This window comes from Neopsephotus bourkii, unplaced genomic scaffold (genome assembly GCF_033783945.1).
Source record: "Neopsephotus bourkii isolate Nb327-2 ecotype Australia unplaced genomic scaffold, CSIRO-AGI_Nbou_v1 NB_882, whole genome shotgun sequence".
NCBI lineage: Eukaryota > Metazoa > Chordata > Aves > Psittaciformes > Psittacidae > Neopsephotus > Neopsephotus bourkii.
Window position 1 is genome coordinate 1,627,085 of NW_026901376.1, and position 21,421 is coordinate 1,648,505.

The window sequence follows — 21,421 nt, forward strand, 5'->3', positions numbered from 1 at the left end:
GCTCGGCTCGGCTCGGCTCGGCTCGGCTCGGCTCGGCGGTGCGGCTCGGCTCGGCTCGGCCTAGCACGGTCCGGTTCGGCTCGGTACGGCTCTTTTCGGCATAGCTCGGCTCGGCACGGCCCAGCTCGGTGGAGCCTGGCTCATCCTGGCTCGGTGCGACCCGGCTGGGTCCGGGCGCGCTGTCATGACATGGAGCGATAAGCGGCTTGTCCAGTAGAGCCGGGCTGGGAGCGGGGCAGGGGAGTGGGGATGCCTGTATTTGTGTGTGTGACACTGTGTGTGCATGTGTGCCACTGTGTGTGTGCCACTTGATGTGTGTGACACTGTGTGTGCATGTGTGCCACTGTGTGACACTTGATGCGTGTGACACTGTGTGTGCATGTGTGCCACTGTGTGTGTGCCACCTGATGTGTGTGACACTGTGTGTGCATGTGTGCCACTGTGTGTGTGCCACTTGATGTGTGTGACACTGTGTGCATGTGTGCCACTGTGTGTGTGCCACTTGATGTGTGTGACACTGTGTGCATGTGTGCCACTGTGTGTGTGCCACTTGATGTGTGTGACACTGTGTGTGCATGTGTGCCACTGTGTGTGTGCCACTTGATGTGTGTGACACTGTGTGTGCATGTGTGCCACTGTGTGTGTGCCACTTGATGTGTGTGACACTGTGTGTGCATGTGTGCCACTGTGTGTGTGCCACTTGATGTGTGTGACACTGTGTGTGTGCCACTTGATGTGTGTGACACTGTGTGTGCATGTGTGCCACTGTGTGTGTGCCACTTGATGTGTGTGACACTGTGTGTGCATGTGTGCCACTGTGTGTGTGCCACTTGATGTGTGTGACACTGTGTGTGTGTGTGTGTGTTGTGTGTGTGTGTGTGTGTGTGTGTGTGTGTGTGTGTGGTGTGTGTGTGTGTGTGTGTGTTGGTGTGTGTGTGTGTGTGTTGTGTGTGTGTGTGTGTGTGTGCCACTGTGTGTGTGCCACTTGATGTGTGTGACACTGCGTGTGCATGTGTGCCACTGTGTGTGTGCCACTTGATGTGTGTGACACTGCGTGTGCATGTGTGACACTGTGTGTGTGCCACTTGAGGTGTGTGACACTGTGTGTGTGCCACTTGATGTGTGTGACACTGTGTGCATGTGTGCCACTGTGTGTGTGCCACTTGATGTGTGTGACACTGCGTGTGCATGTGTGACACTGTGTGTGTGCCACTTGATGTGTGTGACACTGTGTGTGCAACACAGACACTGCGTGTGTTGACACCTCGCGGGGGGGGTGAGTAGTGCTGGGGAGGGGTTTGTGAAGGTGTGAGTGTGTCTGTCGGGGACATCTGCCTCTGTGTGTGTGTGACACTGGTTGTGTGTGTGTGTGGTGACATACTGCGGGGGGTGCGGGGATGGCGGTGTGGGGTGTGTGTCTGTATGTCGGGGGGGATCTGTGTGTGTGTGACAGGCCGTGGGGGAGCGTGTCTGTATTAATGCACATGTGTGTCTGTCTGTGAGCCCATGTGAGCATCTCTATGTGTGTCCCCACGTGGGCATGGTGTGTGAACGACATCATGGGGATACCCTCCCACCAAACCTGAACCTCCATGGGTCAATCTGGGCCCAGCTGGGCAGCACCCGGTGACACTGGGACCACAGGGAGAGCCAGGACACTGATGGGGCTGGATTGGGACCCCATCCACAGCCCCCAGGGTCCCCAGCACCCTGTGCTCAGCCCTTTCCCATCTCCCTGCCCCAGACAACCTCTTACCTGACCAAGATCCTTCCATCCCACCTTCCTGTTTGGGGGTTTATGCTGTTTTAGCATCACAACACACAACTTCAGGGTGACTGGCACTGAGACAGCCCTCAGGATAAAAGTGCTCTTCTCTCTCCTCAGGCATTATCATTGGAGGTAAGAACTGGCCAGTGCATTTCTTGTGATGCCCCAAGGTGTCTCAAGCCATCTCCAAATGCATCTCCATGCCTGTGAGTGCTTTTTGCAGCCCTGCACGGGGGTGGCAGGGGAGACAGAGAAGGTGGGGTGCAGGAGAGACATTTCATTCCTTTCAGTTTAATAGCAACACCACCAGCACAGCCAAAAAACCTCAAGTGTGGAGTAATAGAGCTGGGAGACAGCCTGGGAACAGGCGAGCCATGGCCCCTCTCCAGACAGCAGCTGGCAACCTGGCACAGTGCTCACTGCATTAGACACAGCCCTGGGAAAGCGCCCATGGAAAGGCAGGGGCACCCCTGTGTGATGGAGAGGACAGGGCAGGGAGAGGAGCTGCAGCATCCTCTGCTCCACAGCCCGCATCTGCCCCCCTGTGGGGCTTGGTCTCTGTGTGCGCAGGTTGTTCTGGGGTTCTTCCATTCCCCTTCCCCTTTTGTTTCCCCTTCCCGCCTTCCCCTTTTCCCTTTCCCTTTTCCATTTCCCTGCCCCTTCCCAACCACCACTTGGACCCACACTCTTGAAGCACAGGAAACCCCTCCCTCCCTGGAGTAGGGATATCCCACTTCTCCCACATCCATTGGATGCCCTAAAGTCAAGGAGCTCCCACTTAAATTGCTTTGGACAAATAAATGCAAAAGCAGTCATATGAAATAGGCAGGGGCCTACCATGAGAGCACTATGGGGTCAAGTGTCTTCCATCCTTCCTGTGCCTTTGCTGGGGAAGGCTCTCCAGCCCATGGCTTGCATGAGCAAGCTGTCACATCTCCCTAGGCAGTGAAGGACGCTGCCAGGTCCCTCCTGGTGCCAGGAATGGGGTGTTCCAGGGTGCAGCCCCCTCCTTGGTGCCTCACAGCCCATGTGGCAGCCAGAAGCACTGTGGGTTCAGGCCAGCCCTGGAGCTGGGTCTGTCCCGTGGCACCTGTAAGGAATCACCTGGAACGGACAGGGATGCCCCCAGCACTATGTTCCAGTGCAGGTCTTACCCACAGAGGCCAGCAAGCAAGGACAGGGAGGGTTTGCAAAAGGCTCTTCACACCCAGCTCCCCAGAACTACTTGGGGAGAGGAAGACCCCCAAGCCTCACCCATGGATCAAGGACAGGCTTTAAAGGAGCACCATTCCTACCAGGCCAATGGAGGGGGTGGTGAAAAGACCCAGTGCAATCTAACAACTTTGCAACTCAAGATAAATTAATAAAAGAAGTAAGTACTTCTGAGTGAGCTGTTCCAGTTCTGAGAGGAACTGACGCCAGCCCAGCCTCTGGCCCTATATTTAGTAAAAATCTAAACCAGACATTGATAATATTATTAAAGACAGGAAGGAGTAAAAGAAGACGTCGCCTTGCTGGGATGACTGATCTACTTACGCACGACGGCGGGAGTGCTGAGAGAAAGGTGTCTCGGGTCAGGAGAGCCTCTGCTGGGCTCTCAACCAGCGGAAGAAGACTTCTGACACAGCAGGTTCAAGCAGTCCTAACCCAGTTTAACAAGTGGTATGGGAGGGAGAGGTGGTGAATAAAACATGGGCTGCTTCTCCCAGTGATGTGACGGTGGTAATGGGAACAAGAGCTCTTCTGTTGCCTATTGCAGCATCACCTGGAAGGGAAATGCTGGGCAAGGGACAAAGCGTTGGCTGGGCAGGGCTCTGCTCATCCATGCACAACAGGAAGGTGTTAACTTAGATAAGGACTAAGATCAAGGGCTCTGAAATGCGATGTGACCTTGGGTGAGTGACGTCCCTCCTGGCCTTGCTCAGGGCAGAGGCTGAGCTGTCCCCATGCAGTGCCCACAGCAGCAGGGCTCAATCCTGCATTCTCTTTGTGTCACGGAGATTGTGACAGCCTGGTGTCCTCCAAGAGAAGAAAGCACTCCCCATTATAGGGGAGACCAGAAAGGTGGCAACGTGACAGCCTTGCGGCTGCCTCAGTGCAGAGCCTAGGAAAAGAGTACTATGTGCTCCATGGGACCACACGTGGGGCAAGGGATGGAGGTCTGGGGTCTTTTACTCAGTTAGACTGTTCCTCTCTGCCAAAAGGCAATGGCTTCAAGTGTCTTCAAAATCACAAAAGCCTGAACCCCCCCAGTGAAACCCATAACAACAACAACCCACCATGCACAGAGGGTGAACCAGCCTTGCTCCATCCAGAGCTCCAAGGGCTGGGCCTGAAGCTCCTGCTGCAGGCACAAGCAAAATGTGCCACAACAGGGAGGAAAAGGGAGAACGATCCTTATGGGAAGGGCATGATCTTTCCCCCCTCACATCCCTAAGAGACTGGTTGGTGTCCCCCACTGGAGAGTGAGGAGATGCATCCCACCACCAAGTCACCATCCAGCAACACAAGGGGATGCTGCCATGCGGTTCCCAGCCATGTGCCCGTGTGGCTGTGGGTGACTTGCTGTCCAAGGTATAATTTCCTGCAGCCTGAGCTGCTGCTTTGCTGCTGTTGTCAAATCCTATCTAAAAAGCATCAGACTAATTAGAAAATAAAAAATGACATTTTATGGGCTGTTAGTGCTGTAGAGTGGACTAAGGCCTCATGGTATTTAAGGAATGCTTGGAAAACAACTCTGGTATTTACATTTGGGAAAGAGTTACCAGGCTCAGGCAGAAGCTGCATTTCAGAACAGTTTTGTTGAACACACTCAGCCTCGGTGATGACAAATATTACTGCACATCATTACCCCAATTTTTCAGGGTGTTAAAACCTCATCCATTGCGAAACATCTCTGCTGTAGACTTGGGAGGTTGGATGTGTTTTTATAGCTTCCCATTTGTTATGATTTTATTTTGCTTTGAAACTCTGAAGAAGTCAACTTTATGCCAGTGAAAGGGATTAGCAGTAGGGCTGAGGGACCTCTGCCAGCCCACAGCCCAGATGCAGAGTGGTTAGACATCGTGAGTCACTCTGCTTAGGGCCTTCCACCCAAAGCTGGTGGAGACACCCAGGACTGGCTTGCTTTCTAGCCCTACTTTTACTTGCTGAGCCTGGCGGCTAAGGTGATTCCGTGAGGATGATGGAGTTGCCATCCAGACACTCAAGCACTCAACCACATCTCAGAAAAAGACACTTTCTACATCATGTGCTGCTTGCATTGATCACCAAAGTCTCATAATGGGCTTGATTTGGTCCCGTTCCTCCTCACTGATGTCGATTGCTATCTCCCTACTGCACTTGCATCCCTGTGGAGCATAAGAATCCTATGGCTATGACTTTGGCTTAAGGGCAGCAAAGGTTGGGTGTCCACAAAGGCCCCAGGGTCTTATCCTACAGTTGATGGTTTCTCTGGATACCCTGACATGCTACTGTAGTGCAGATTATGTGGTTCTTTCCACCTGAGGACATCCAAGTGAGTAAACAGAGTGAATAATTCACAGTGTGTAATTTCTTTAAAGATCTTTCTCTCTCTCTTTTTACTTCCCTCTCATACACACATTGTCCGTGAAGAGAATAAGAAATACTCCAGTGCATTTGTTCAGTGTTATTCACAAGTCTCTCTGATGAACAACTCGCAGCTTGCAGGTGCTTTCAAGCTAAGGAATCTGACATCAAGTCTTTAGGATGCAATGTGGGTAATGGCCAAACAAAATATACAATCCAAGTTACACATCCCAGGGAAATGTCCAGATCTGATGTCCAAAATCCACACTGTACTCTTAGCTACCTCCAAACATCAGTGGATGGAGAGAAAAGGCTTGATTCTGCCATTCTTAGCACTGCACAGGCCCAAGCATAGACATTATGACCCCCATTTTCACAAGTGGCCACTGATTTGAGGGCATCATTTAAGACATTAAAGGCATGTTACTCATATACAATGCTTAGTCTGTTTTGGGGTGGTGATGGAGGCAAGTCAGTCTGGATCTGAAGGTCTTTAGAGCAAAGCCTTTCCTTTCTTGCTTTGCCTTCAGTTCTCCTACACTCCTTGTGCGCATCTGAGGTCATTTCCACTGACCCTTTGCTCAAGGAATCTCACCTTGCCATGTGTGAGAGACCTCATCTGTCCTTCAAAAGGCAGAGCCAAACCAAGCGATGCTATTCCAGGGCTGTCATTGAGATGAAACTACTCAGCTTCGCCAAAGCCATCCCTGAAGTTGGCCCCCAGCAAGAAAGGTTGAGAGAGAGCACACTCCTGCCTTGGAGACACGTAGAAGCAGCCTGACTTTCTTTTTATTTACAGAGCATCAGATTGCACATTCCCTAAGAGCTCTGATTCATCCCTCCCAAACCCTAGAACAAATACTCCAAAATCAGTCTACAGCATGGGGACAGGCTTTGTTCAGCGCTTTGAAAGAGAGCAGGTAAAGTCATTACCCTCACTTTGCATCGCAGAAGTGATATGCATAAAGCTGCACAGAACAACCCTGCAAAGCTCAAAGGAAACAAATGGGCGACTTGCACCATGAATTTCAATGGGACTTTGTGCCGCCAGGATAATAGCCAGCAAGACAGTGAAATATTGCACAGAGAGACAGTGGGCAGTAAAAACAAGTTCCACTTGCTAATGCAGTGGACTATCCTGCAATATCACATGGGGGGGAGATTGCAGAGCAATTGAGCAGGGGCACATGGAGCAGCCTGAGAGATTAGGGAGCACACTAGGGTGCAGGGCTGGAATAATTCAGGATGGGGTGTGAGGGTCTTCGAAGCACAGGGAATTATGCTGCAGCTTCTCACTGGAGCTGTCCCCTCAGCTTGAAGAGGTATTTATCCAGCTTGGCTTGGAGGCTGAATAGGTCTGAGGGCCTCCAGCCAATTTTTCACACGGGTTAGTTACAGCCCTTGGAGCACTCGACCTGCTGGGGGTCAGGCAGTGGCTGCACGATGGAGATCCGTAGCCAAGTTTCTTGTTATTATTCCCAACAACTGCCTTCACACCAATCCCTGGCTGCTGAACACAGCCTTGCCTCAGGTTGCCTCTGTGCTGTGGTCACAAGCAGGGCAGACAAGGGAGAGTCCGCAGGAGAAGGGGCTACAGGGAGCCCCAGCCAGGGATACAGCATCCACAACAGCATCTCAGCTCCATGGGGACGGTGCTCCAAAGCATCTCTGCTTCCTGTGAGCTCCCTGCTCTTCCCATCATCCTCCATGGGATACCCTGCAGGCCCTGGGCTCAGCAAAGTCTCTAAATATTGACTGGGAAAAATCATCCTCCCATTGGACATACGGAGTATAGGAGGCTTCCATGTAGCTTGATAACTCACCTGAGGCTGGAGTGGAGTGAATTAGCATCCTTTAAATTAAAGAGCTTTAAACAGCATCTTCTACCCAAATTGCTACTACATCCATTTCAGGAGTTACAGCAAACACTTTGCAAGTAGACCCAGAGGAAGAGGAAGGAGGAGGGAGAAAGCCAAGTCTGGTGTGGTGGGTAAGGGGCCAGGAGATGCCTGTTTGCACCAGAGGCAGCTGTGCTGTTATTGAGGCAAAGATGTTAAAGCAAGCAATTCCCTAAGGCACCCTAAACCTTTATAGACTGCTGATGGTGAAAGCAGTAAATGAAAGGACACCTTTGAGTGAGCACTCATGTGTTAAGCACTCTTGAAGGTTGTCCCCATGCAAAACAGAGTGTGTCTTTCAAGGCTATGTAACTCCACAGCAGATACAACAGATGAGGGGTGCTAAATCCAGACAGGAAAACCTCACCAGGACCTTCAAGATGCCCACAACAAGGGGAAATGGCAGTGCAATAGTCTGACTGCCACCATGGACACTAGCTACTGGTTCCTGTGCATGCCCACCTGGATATTTAAGGGTTAAATGATTTTTGGGCCAAAGGGAGATGGGGAGAAAGGAGAGAATAGCCAAGATGTGTCAATGAAGGTACAAGACAGGGTTGGCTGGGTCTTAGCCACGGCCACTTAAACTCTTTGGCTCTGAAAAGCAGAAAAAAGCTAAGATGGATGAAAGCAGTGGGCAAACTGAAATTCAGATGGGAATCCACCTCTCCAGTACACCAAATCTGGGATTAATAACACCATCTCAGCATCCTCTTTTATTTTAAGGCTGACCAGAGATCCATGAGCGTATTCAGGAAGAGATTTGGAAACGGGTACAGAATGAGTCACGCCGTGCCTCTCCTCTCCCCCAGCATCCCAGGAGCGCAGACCTCCTGGTCCTTCATCTTCTTCATCAAAACCCAGGCAGGCTGAGCACAGCCTTGAGATAAGAGTGTGAGGAGCAACTCTGCTCCATCCACACCGACCCGCAGCGACAGGACCCTGGTAATGTCCCCTTTCATGACACAACGTTCAAAATAGCACAGCACGAGGGGCCGCTGACTCAGAGGTACCCAGGTAAGGAAGGAGCTGCCGGGGAGCCTGCAAAGCTGCGACAAGACTGCAGTGACTACAGCCATCTAAAATAGCATTTGTCTCCACCGAGACTCACAAGCCCCTTGGGAGGGGAAGGACCTGTTATTCAGCAGTGCCGTCAGAGCCCAGGGGAATGGTTTGCTTGGAGAATGGGAGTTCAGAGGATTTTTGCAGCTTCCCCTCCCAGTCTCCATTTACCTCGCTGAATTCAAAGCAGTGTGGGCTGGAAACGTTAAAAGGGGAAAGGAGGCAAAGAAAAAAATCACACGGAGTGTATTGTTCTGGATAAATAAGACATAGGCATGTTGTGGAAGGGAGCTAAACCCATCCCACAGATGGTCTTCTCCTGCCAGGAAGACATGACACAAATAATTACCTGGGCTATACATAATTATTATACTGTTTTGAGGCAGCCACTTGCCCTTGGCACAGTTAAGGGAGCCTTCGCCTGATATTGATTAATGACATTAACCATTAGCCCATTAATGTCCTGACCCACTAAATGGGCTGGGATGTCGCAAGTGATGTAGCCAGGCACCAGCCTCCATGTCTGCCCACCCAAGGGGGGAGGCACAGTGTGCCTGGTGCAGGAGAAACTCACCCAGTTGCCATTCCCAGTTGCACCAGTGCTTGGAGATGGATGGACCCCAGTGCGATCAAGCATCAAGATCTCTACTGGAGATGCTGGTTGCCATTGGCAGGGACAGGTGGTCTGTGGGACTCAGAGGAGGTGGGACCAATGCTGGAAAACACAGAATTGATTTGATGATGAAAAACAAAGCATAGAGGTAATGAAATCACTGTTTTTTTGTCCCCCAGATGCAGAAAGCTCCAAATTCCTCCAGTTTGGGTTCAGCTGCAAGAAAAGGACCTGTTCCATGGGTCACTTGGGGAAACCTCAGTGGGAGAAATTAAATGTTCTTCATTTAATTCTCTCAAAGGGGGAAATAAGAATTTTACAACCAGCTGTCAAATGCTCTGCAGCTAAAATATCAACAAAGTATGACAGACGCAAGATGGAAAAAGCCTCTGAGGTTTCCTTTTATTGACTGCGAAGTCTCTTTCTTATCTTATTATCTTCCAAGCTAAACCGATAGGAGCTAACAATCAGGAAATTGAATAGCATCATTGGCAATGACCATCCTCTCCTCAAATAGCTGACAGTGATGGATACCTGAGGAGACCTATCACTTCTGTACAGTGGGATCTAACAAAACAGAGTGTTTCATCTCATTCCATACAAACCATTTGGCTGACGATGATGGAGATCCAAACATCCTGCATCTCCTATAGGTTTAACTGGCAATAATCTAACGCTTGGGTCATGTGGAGCTCAGTTGCACATTGATAATCACATACTTGAAGATCACAGGCTATGAAACTTATTGCTGTGCTGGCTGGAATAAATTATGCAAAGCAATGCGTTATCTGGAAGCCTGCAACGCGCACGCACATGCACACACACTCCGGTGATCTATCGCTCTCCATGCAGATGTTCTGCTGCAAAGGCATTTTAATTAATACATTGAAAATATGTTTCCTGCCTTGTCTGAGCCGGAGATGAGCAGCGAAATGACGCCAAGTGGGGGAAAAGCCCCCACTGCAAAAGAAAAGACGAAGGGAAAAGGCAGTGACTTAAACCCAGCCAGAACTATGATGTTGTCTGAACTGGGGCCCAGTCATTCGTTGAGCTGATGTTGGTGGGAAAGTGAGTGGCAGGGATTGAAGATACTCTCATGAAGACACTATGGGGCTGTAGCACAGCTCCTCAATACTTATACTCCTATTCCTCCTGCTGAGGACATCCCTGCACCCAGTCTCCATCCCTGGCATCCCCTCCGTCTCCCCATCAGGAAGGACCCGGTTTAAGGAACCCACTGTTCAAACAAGAAACCAAAGCTAATGCATGAAAATATGGCTGTTTCAGAAAGGCATCGAAACAAAAAAGCCCAGTCAAGACACCATCCACACCAGCAACATCCGGATATAAATGCCGCCTTTCCAGCCAAGAGAAATAATTTCCATCCCTCAATGCAAACTGAAAAGGTGGGACATTTGCTTTAATTAGGAAAATGATTTCGGCCTTTCATGCCTTTTTTCTACCTTATTTTTACTGACTCCTGCCTCACCCATGAGACTCTCCCATACGGACCAGCCAAGGACCATAGTGGCAGCAGTAAGTAAAACCAGGCAATGATTGCCCTGCTGTCCTCAGTGCCTGCCCCGAGAGGGGTGGCTCACGGGAGCACAGGGCTGCACTGCGACACTGCAGGCATTGGAGTTGGCCTCAACCATCACATGGCAAAGAGGTGGTTGAAGAGACCCCCAGAAGGGTGGGAGAGGAGATGGGGAGGCACAGACCAAAGAGCGGTGATGATTCAGGTTTGCATCCTGATGGCTTGCAACAAAATCCCACTGGGAAGGGAGGGTAGAGGGAAGTGGAGAGTTGGGGCAGGAGGAAGGATGAGCCAGACAGCAGCCAGCCCTCCCAGAGGTGACACATTTGCAGGGGCACCATTCAGTAAGCATGATTTGGCCATAGCGGGGTTGTTGCAACCAAGATGTCCTTTTGTAAAGTGACCCTTGGCCATGGCACAGGATTAATCCTGGGTGGGAGGGTGAGAACATGGAGCTGTTTTCCCATGGGAATGGGGATGTGCTTGCAAAGAGAGCTCATGCCAAGAGCTGAGCAGGGTCTGGTGAAAGGAGACAAGTTACCACCGCAAGGTCTGCCCTCACCAAGGGGACAGGACACACAGGCAGGTCTGTGCAGCTGGGCACCTCTATCATGCTCCATCAGGACTCATAGAGAGCAATAACCAAACCCTCTTGGCTGCATCTAATCAGGAGGGAAGGCTCCTGCCTCAAGCAGGGAGAAACCCTGATATATACCCTGGAGAAAAAGAGATGTGAAATTATCCTCCCCAGGCTAGGGAGTGCTTTTAAATTGCAGCAGAAGCCTTTGAGAGATAGCTCTGCTCTCCACAGGAACTTCTCCCCATCCTTGGAATAAAAGCCTGTTAACAGTGGAGTATGATGATATTATCTGTTTGTATTGCACTTTTATCACAAGCCATTCCCAAAGTGATTTGGTATCATGTCCTCTGAGAGCTGCTGAAACACAGGCCCTGTTGGGAAGCAGCAGCACAGCAGCCACCACCCTCCTTACAGGCAGGGGAAAGGGGGGATGTGGAAAAGAAAACCACATCCTTGGTTTCTCAGACCCTCACAAAGCAGCAAGGATGTGAGGTTTATGGTCCTATCCCAACCCATCCCTCACTGCTCCACACCAGACTCACATTCCCCTCAGAGAACACAGCCCACAGCCTGACCCACCAGTGTTAGAGCACAGAAGGTGTTAGAGGGAAGAGGAGTTTCAAGGGAGCAGGAGGAGAGAAGGAATAAGACTAGGAGAGGAAAAGGAAAGGAAAGGTTTTCCCTAAGTGAACAATGGCCAGGATGGCTGAGAAAGGGAGAGACTCATTGCAGCCATGCAGTCCCTGTTGCTGTGTAGGCCCAGAGGATGTATGTGCTATCTCTCCCTGAGGATTTATCTCCCTGCAGAAGTCGCAGACAAGATCCCAGCGCTGATAGCAGAGGCAGCAGGAGAAAATGAAGAGAGAGCCCTTTGCCAGGTGGGGAAATGCCTGCATTTCTCACCCTCCTATTGAGCTCCAAGAGGCTCAGGTGTTAGCATCCATTCTCCAGCTCCCAGTCCAGACAAGGGAGGATCAATAGGGTTACAGATCTCCGATGGAAAGCAGAAGCTCACTACTGTGTTTAGACACAAAACTGAACAGCTTTCTCTTTAAGTGACTGATGGAGGAGTCCAAACCCTGCAGCATCCAGGCCAAACCACAAATAATCCACCACACTGTGGTCCGAGGACCTGGACTCCATAGGATTAACCTGGACACCCAGGTTGGAGGACTGCCGTCCAGTTGCCTGTGAGCATCACCTGGTGATGCACGTGATTAGGACAAGTATTTGTGTGTTTTCCTTTGATGGACAGGTACTTTGGAGAACCGTTTCCTTCCCTTAGAGCCAAGTGCAGATGTTGTGGCCAATTCTCCTTCCTACAGCCACGTTTTAAGCAGACATACAGGGCATGGACACGCAGACCTCAAGAAGCATCATGGAGAGGCGAAAGCCTGCAGCTCCGTGCCGGGAATATCAGTGGAGACACAAAGCGATTTTACTCACAGCTAAACTGTTGCCTGATTGACACCCTGTAATAAAGAGATTCGCCACATAATTATTGTGCATTTGGGATGCAGCACCAGTGTTTCTTTTTTAACCCAGTGACAGTTTTAAACAGTGGTTGAAGTGTGTGTTTATATTAATGTCGTTAGTTATTTTTGTGTGTTTCAGAGAAAAGGTTTTCCTTGGAACAGCAATACAGCAAACACGGGCTCAGGTGTCTTCTGGAGACACCCCTGCTTTCAGATGAACTACTGAAAGAGAATGGAAAAGGATCTGAGCTGGGATTTAAACAAGCAGCATCTTGACTTGATGACAACAAGGGGTGCAGGATCAGGCATTGCTCTGGGGAGTTTCTTACCTCTTATAGGGTAAATACAGGAGCCTGAAGACATCTCTTCCACTCTTTGGCTCCTGCTGTGATAGCAAGGACTTGCCATGCCTTCACATGTGACATGATGTCAGTGGCTGAGACCTAGCCTCTGTTAGGGCATCTACACCTCGGCACAGCCAGGATGGGGACACAAGTGCTGTTGTATTCAGGTATCTATCCAAGCCTTGCCAGAAAAGATGCTAAACTAGGCTTATAACAAATGAGAGAAGGAGCTTGGCATTTACTGTTAGAGAGAAACAATAATAAATGATGTTTTTTATGAAGAAATATTATCTAGAAATTTTATTTCTATTCCTAGGGCCTCCAACAGCCAGCAATGTAATAAAGAGGAAAAAGAAGACGTGAAGGGAAGAATTAGAATAATGAAGATGATCAAATAAAACCACACGCATCTATACGCCTTAAGTCAATAACACCTTGAAGTCACAGTTGGGTTTGTGTTCTTATGCGATGGAAGAAAGGCCACATTTCATAAACTGATACAAATTATCCTGGAATCAAAATGAAAATGGGTACAAAAGAGGTGGTGAAATATTATCAGTCAGGAATGGGAACACGGGTCCTTCCATCACTGTCACTAGGAAGGCGCGTCTCCGGTGGATGCGCAGAGCTCAGCCTCGGGGCTTGCTGCTCCATCACGAGGGTTTGGGCTGGTACCAGGAGCCCCAGGAGATGCTGTGGTCTCCCTCCAGCTTCCAAACCTGCCTGAGTACCATCTGTGGCTGGGCAGAGCAGTGTGGGCAGAGGGGGAAAATCCCTGTCCTTCCCAACGATGCATTTTAAAGATTCATTTGGGAGTTGGGGGAAATGTGGCTATCAGCTTTCACAGGGCAACTTGGTCCTGCTCCTCAACCTCCCACCATCACCTGCAAGGCTTTGTAAACCAGGAACACCATTTCTTTTCTTCCAGAAGCATGAGCCTGCCTCAGAGTTCCTCCTCCCACAGATGCACAGCATGGATGCAGCTAGAGCTATCAAAAGTGCTTTGTACCAATACTTCTCTCTCCACAGGGAAATGCCAAAGAACCCGATCAGTCCCTGCATATGGCAGGTGGTTGGAAATAGATGATCTTAAAGTCCTTTCCAACCCAAACCATTCTATGATTCTATAAAGCCCTTCGAAGTAACATCTCTGCGTATTTCCAGCAGCTGCCCCATTACACCATACTGTAGGAGGTACCGATGTGGTGGCTTCAGCCCTCTTCACAAGCCTGGTACAGCTCGTGGTGGTGCCCCTACATGTCATAGGGGTGACACACCACCTGGGAATGTTCCTCTGCTTCCTACTTTGCTTTATATCCACTTTCTGCTGTGACAGATACAACAGACCCGTCCTGGGACTGGATTGCATCTCTGCAGTGGTAGTCACCCATCATTAACTGGGTGACTCAGGCAATTTTCCTGAGCTGCTGCTCAGTTCCCAGCCTGTAGTACAAGTTCTCGTCATCTGCCCTTATATGTTTGACCTTGCACTGCTGGCTCTTTTAGATTTAATCACTTCTACTCATGTTGAGATCACCCAGGTCTTCTGGCATGACATAACATGACTCTGTATTGAGGATACTTCCCATCATTGCATCTCCAGTGTTTCATTAGCATAAGACTAATTCTTCTGCCAAGGTCATTAATCAAAATCATGATATGATGAAAACAACGTCATTCCTGAACTCTGTTCTTGAGACACTTGGTGAACTATCATCCCTTTACTCAGAGCTTCCCTGGTCCACAGCGCCCCAACTTTTACCTCCACTAATTCTCACCTCTTCTGGCTTCATTAATAGGACATGAGATAGGTGAAGTAGCCAGGCTGTGAAACTGTCTGGGAAGTGAATTTTGGGGTAATAATGGAAAAAGATTACATGGCTTATGGAGGAGATCGATCTGCATACACATACCTTGCAAAGATGACCCAACTCTAAAGCATGTACCTCAACATCCTTGTCTCCACGGGGAGGAGGCACCATACAGACACTCTCGGAGACAGACTGAAGCCATCTGTGGTCCCAGCAATGGCCCAGCACAGTGTGATTCTTCATTCTCATCTCCTGGTCACTGTAGGATGGCCAATGTCTGGATGTAAAGATCTCAATTTGCTTAGCAAACACCCTGACACCTTCCTCACCCTCACCCACAATGATGCCTGCACTCCACAGCAGAACCCTCCAACCACTCCTGCAGCACCACAAACCTCTCCCAGATTTTACCGTGGAAAGGAGCAGCATTACAGCATTATCACATCCCCCAGGGATGTCTCTATCAGCACTCTCTGTTAGCTGAATGTGGATCATCACAGTTAGTATCTGTGCGTGTAACAGAAAGCAGGCCTGCAGAGTTGATACTGATGTGGAAGGGACAAGACAGAGAAGGTCCCCAGTGGATGGAAGAAGTCACAATATCCATGAGGAACTGTTCTGGAGCTCAACCGATGGGAAGTGCAGCGCACACGTCCTCATGACCCAAAGTCTTCTCAACTCTTCCCTCTGTCTGAGTGGCAGGCAAGAAGTAACCTCAGTGATTGCATTTCTTTGTATGACCCCATCTAAAACTTTCAGCATCAGATAAACAACTCCCAAGGGTCAATTAACATGTCTTGAGATGATTAGAGTCTGACACTGATGAAACCCAGCAGTAATTAGCAAATTAAAAAAAAAAAACCAACCCTTTTGATTAGTACTCAGCATAATTCCCTCCAATTATTCAAAGTTCATGACTACAGGGGGTGGAATATCTCCAGGAATATTTATTTATATCCCTATTTTTTTCCAATCAACTTTGTGAATCTAGTTAATCATCAGCACTTGAACTTGTTAACTTGGAGAGTTTCAGAGCTGTCACTCTGTCTGATTGCTGGAGACAGCCTGAGGAAGAGTTTGGGGAACACAGAGAATCCAAATACCTGTCTTAGGCAAAGAAAAAGCCACAGAAAAAAATAAACAACAAGAAGAAAGCAAAAAAAAAAGGAAAAATCCCAACTCACTGCAGCAGCAGAGCAAATAAAAATAGTGTTTTCCCTCTCTTTGTTTAGAGTCACAGCTTGGTGCTGGCATGTTTTGCATCAGCCTGTCAGACAGTGCTTTGCAAAGGCAGCCAATACACCTCCTTCTGCACACGGACAAAATCCTCTCCGAATAGATGCTCGTGCCTGCAGAGCCCAAATATCTGGGCAGGAGCAGCCCAGGCAGCCAAGCTTCCCCTGCAAATGTGTTCCGTGGTACTGCAGGCAAAGAAGAGCCTTAAGCTATTAAGCTCCTTGGCTGCAGGTGCAGTAAATCAGTGCCCCAGCCAGCCCCCCACTGTGGCTGGGGCAGGGCTGACCTGTCCATCATCCATGGGAAGCAAGGCAAGCCACAGAAAAGCTGGAATTCCTCTGGAAGTCATCAGTGACTGCAGGGAAGCTTTGCTAAAGCATTGCATGCCTGTCTTCAGATGATAGGAGAACAGTTTTCCTGCCCTAAATCCTTCTGCATCCTTTACATCAGGAAGGGTGGGATCAAGGACCACAAAACCTCTCCTTCTGTATCCCTCCCCAGAGCTGCCCCAGCAACCAGGGCTCATGGCTGTTGGGATGGAACTGGGGTGGGGACCAGCATCCCCACACTGCTGTCAGAGGCAGGTGGATGTGTGACCCCCATCCCATAGCCCCGTATGTCCCAGAACTACTGCTGTCTCCTTCCTCCCATAGATGCCTCCAGGCCTATGGGAGAGATCAATGAATGCAGAGCAAGAGATGCCCCCACCTCAGAGGATCAAAGTGGTCAGAGCACTGCAGGGCTTTATCGGGAAAACACTGCAATGGAGCCTGGGAAAACCTTTTGGCACCCTCTCATCTCCTGATGCAAGGTCTCAGCAGCCCCAGCTTCACTGCCTCCTGCAAGTCACGTTGCTTGGGCAGAGACAAGGTCCATCCTGGTGGCATGCAGGGACTTCCCTTGCTGACCTACATGGGCAAGAGCTGGGGGCATGGAGATGTGACTACCTGAAGAGTGGGCTTGCCAGGCTCTAAGCTGCAACTCCTCCACCCTCTGCTTCATTAAAACCTTCTTTCCTGCCCGAGTGAGCCCTGAGGGATGGAGAAGACGAATCTCTGATAGGAAGACATACGCTTAAACCTTTCAAAGCCATTTTTCATTGGACTTTTCCACATTCATCACTGCAGACTAACAGAGATTTTCTCTCTAGTTTAGATGATTATTTTTTTTTAATTTAATCCTATCCAGTGAGAGCCCTCTAGGGAGCTCCTAACCCTGCTTTAATAACATGCTCATTAGCGAGGTTATTCAGGGAGTGGTTTCTATTTGACACTCCAGCATCTTTCTAATTAATGTTGCTTTAAAACAAGCAAACCTTAAAAAAGAGAGAATATCAAACAGCTCGGAGTCAGCACTGCGGGAAGACAGCAATTTCCTCTGGATTTTCATCTCCCTTCTCTCCAAAATTCCGTTCTGAGAATGTCAGCCATTTGCTGAGACAGGACTAAATTAAAAGACTACAAGGCCCTGCCATCCCAGCAGCTCAGAGACGTCAAAACAGCAGCCAGCACACCAAGTAGGACACTAAGCGTGGGTTTGTTGAGCTGGATTAGGTCCTGCATGAGGCACACTCTGAGTCATGCATGTGCAAGGTTGTACCAATGCACACAGGCACTCCCCATGGGCTAAGGGACAACAGGGTGACATTTATTGCCACCTCTGCAACTGGAAGTCCTTCCATCAGTTCAACGCCTCCCAGTACTGGAAGTCCTTCCCTTGGTCCCTCATTTGTGCTGGGTTTGTGCATGGAAAACTGCTGCAGCAGCCAGCAGGATCACTGGGTTTGAATGAAAGGATGTTGCCACAGTTGCTGGACACAAAACTCCTCTGACATCACTTCAGGTGACCTGGATTACCTATATATTTAGATTGACTTTTCCCTTTGGCTTAGTTATCCCATATGGGATGGTCCAAAAGCTGGAACAGCTCAGAACTAAGCTCTGAGCTCATCTCCATCCAGTAACTTCACACGTGGGATTTGCCAGGCATGTGCCTCAGTTTCCCTTCCATGAAGGCGAGCTCTGGAAACACATCCCACAGCCAGGTACTGATGCCTCTTAGCAAGCAAGAAGAGTCTTGCACAGCAGGTGCTGCAGAAGGTGGAGCATGGCAACATCAGGGCATGAGTTACTGAAAATGGTTCCAAAACATGTTCAATTCACTCACAATAAGCAGGACTGAAGCTTCTTCCACTGCCCACCACCTCCCCAGCTGCAGTAACAGGTCCTGTTAATTTCATTTTAGATACAGAACATTGAAATCTGGGTCACAGGTGGGGAAAGCAGAGCCCACTGCAAAGAAATACCTCCCTTGACAAGTCAGCAGATGCAAGGAGAGCACAACAGGGACAAACTCTGCACTGTTGGAGGGCCAGCACCACTCCACCAACCAAAGAGAGCTGCAGCCATCTGTGCCCCAGCTGAACTTGGTCCTGGAGGGCTGACAGCAAGTGCTACTTGGGCTGGGAATGGGATCCAAGTGGTAAAATGGTGAGATAAGAGGGTTAAGAGCCTGTGAATTCCTAGGGCTGGTAACAATACTGAGATTTGCGCAGGGCTTCCCTCTGTGTTGTCCTCAAGTCATTCCCCACAGTTTGGACTGAAATAAGTGGATAACTGTGTTGCCTACCACAGCTTGCCAAGCACATGTCTCCGCCTGTGACGCAGGGAATAATGTTGGCATTACCTGGTTGTGTGAGCAGCTAAACTCTGAGTAAGTCTGCAGGCATCCTCCGCTCTCTATTATCGCAAGCTCCCCTTAGGCTCTTCTCTTTGCCTTCCCCAGTCTTACGCAGAATTTGGGCTCTTTTTAATTAAATGACAACCGTCTGCAGCCAGAGCTTGAATTACACCTGCCTAAAGCGATCGGCAGTGATTGGAATTGTCATATCATTTTGATTGCAAAGATTCCCACACAAGTCAAAACAAGCCGGGAGAGCAGGCATATGCTGGAGCTATTACTTGGGCTGTGAGACAGCTTCCCTTCTGCCAACACGCACCCAAGGCCTGTCTCTTTGCAGTGGTTTGCAGAGGGAGAAGATGATGCTGATGCTGTTTGTGGGACCCAAGGTAGTGCTAGAGATGAGGCACAGACCTCATGCATCCAGCTCCACTGTTTCAGGATTAATTCTGTACATCAGGCTTGCAGCAGCTGGTGTTTCCCTGGCTTGTTTTATGGCTGTGGTGGAAGAAGAAAGGGATATAACTGAAATAGGGCAAGTTAGAAGCAGGCACATAAAGATGAAAGAGTACAGATCAGTGACGATATATGGAAGCTCTCTCCCCAGCAAGCATCGTGCCAAGATTTCCCCAGGGATTGTCCACTCCTCTCCATACTGCACTGCAGTGCTAACTCCGGTTCTTCTTTGCAGTTGCTCTCCACTCCCCCTTAAAGTCTTGATCGTATACACAGCAAATGGGATACCCATGACTTCCCAGCAGATCTTATGGGAGGCTATGGGCAGATCTTATGGGAGGCTATGATGGCGCAGCTATGTTGGGAATGCTGGGAGAGGACCTGCAGGCAGCTTGTGGGGAGGAGGGTGAGACATTGGCTGGACCCCTCATCCTGTACTTCCATCAGCTCTTCCACCAAGCAGGACACCATGTTTTCAGTAAATACCAAACCAGTCAGTAAATGGACAATCCCAAAATCATCAGTGAAAACAGGCTGGACTGGGGGAAACTGCAACCAAAATCCCTGGGAGAGGGAGGCAGAGGGAAGATGCTACCCTTTTGTACATGAAACTTCCCACTGCTGTGGTTTCCAAAAGCAGGTTTTTTAATGACCAGACCTCACTTTTAAAGTGAAGCAGGGAGAAGGCAGGAAGTTTTTACACATCAAATAACTTAAAGCAAAACATTCCCATCCCAGTCCAGTGAGACAGTTGGGGTCCCCAGCTGAAAGACAAAGGGAGAGCAGGCAGGGGGGGACTTGGACCAAATCCTTTCCCCCTATTTACTGAATCAAGACACCAGCCAAAAGCCCCCTGACTCGCCAGCCCCAGCACCATGCAGGGGCACCCACAGGCCCCTGCTGTGGGGAACATCTCCCCCCTGCTCAATCCTGCTCCTTTCTGTTGCTACAGAAACAGCCGTGATGTCATCCCATGGATGAGGAGGTAGCGCAGGAGCTCCTGGGAAGGGCAGACAGGTGACACGGGATCACATCCTCCCTGTGCTGAACCCCAGGCACCCTGTCCCCTGGCAGGCAGAGGTGTGCCAGGGAAGGCAGGAGCTGCAGGAGAGGTGAACAGCTTTGTGTCCTCAGGAAGCTCATTTTTAAGCTTTCCACCCTGAAAAGTCACATTTTTTTGGAGGTGTGGAATAGATTCTTTGCTGTATTGGTTTGGAGCAATAATGACATCCAGTGGCTGGTTAGCTTAGTCCTCAAGGGGAATCATGCATGAGCATCCCTGTCTTGTCCCTGTTCAAGGGTGATAAAGTGGGACAGGCTGGAGCAAAAGGAGTTGTTTGCAGGTCACTCCAGGCTTCTCTTGCACCTGGAAGGAACAGCGCTAGAATGAGCCCTACGGCTCCTCCAGCAGCTACAGAAGCTGCTCCCAGGACATGCTCCCACTGAATCCTCTCCAGCAAGCCCCAAGCCTGCTTCTTTTGAAGTTAAAAGTCTCTTGATTTCAGGGAGGGAGCAGAATAAGAGGCAAGAGCTCTGCTTCTCCTGCCTGCCCCAGGAACACCCCGAGCTTGCTGGAGGGGCACATACGGTGAACAAAAACCTACTGAAGTGACTCAGGCAGTGTGGGCACTATACACTGACACAGTTTGTGCACTGAGTTACAAGACCTGAGACGTTTGAGGCCAGGCTGAGCTCCTTCTATGCCCACAGAAACCAGGAACATCATAGATGAGCCCCAGGATGCCAGCATGGGCCAGCTCAGTGGGGTGTTTCTGTGTCCATGCCAAGTGTGACATCAACCACTAAGTCAACCCAGAATAACCAAGCAGCATCTCAGGGCCTGTGGCAAGACACACGGAGTTCTTGACCCTTTTCCTGTAAGCAGGGGATGGGACAGCACAATTTAGGGATGTGAGACACAGTGTATCAGCAGGATTCACATGGGATGAAATGAGACTTTAGGGCTCAGCCACCACAGCGGCTTCATCACATCCCCTGATGACAGCAAAGGCAGGAGAATGATTTATTTGAAGCCAGAGCCCAGCTGTTGGGTGTTTATGGTCTCTGAATGTACCTCTTGCAGAAAGCTAGGTTGGCAAAGCCTGTCAGGAGCGGTTTCTCTGCTCACCCCTGCCAATGATTACTGGGTCAGGCAGAGGTTTCACTCCGGAGCTGACGGCTTTACACGCGTGGATGTCCCCAGTTCCCCTCCAGGCTCCAGCAGCAAACACAGCTCAGCCCACACGCGCCTGCCCAGACCCTGAGCAAGTCACTGAGACGTGAAGAATACAGTTACACAAGCGGAGCAGTGAGCACTAGTGCCTCTGCCCCGGCAGCTCCCAACATGGGCTGAGCTGGCAGAGGGGATGGCAGAGACAGGGATGCAGCCGAGCATCCCATGGAAGCTGCACTC

General features: G+C 49.8%; 1 protein-coding gene and 2 long non-coding RNA genes across 3 annotated transcripts in view; 1 reads left to right on the top strand and 2 right to left on the bottom strand.

Moving 5' to 3' along the window:
• Nucleotides 1-21,421, bottom strand: part of ELFN1 (extracellular leucine rich repeat and fibronectin type III domain containing 1) — a 237,765-nt gene that overhangs the window by 106,937 nt on the left and 109,407 nt on the right. The gene's annotated exons all lie outside the window — the stretch shown is intronic.
• LOC133214257 (uncharacterized) lies at nt 140-3,471 on the top strand. The gene is made up of 3 exons (XR_009726065.1): nt 140-213; nt 1,886-1,974; nt 2,916-3,471. It is a non-coding gene; the product is annotated as an uncharacterized LOC133214257 (long non-coding RNA).
• On the bottom strand, nt 10,608-13,506 carry LOC133214309 (uncharacterized). The gene is made up of 3 exons (XR_009726089.1): nt 12,812-13,506; nt 12,267-12,479; nt 10,608-11,143 (listed from the first exon to the last, which is right to left on the bottom strand). It is a non-coding gene; the product is annotated as an uncharacterized LOC133214309 (long non-coding RNA).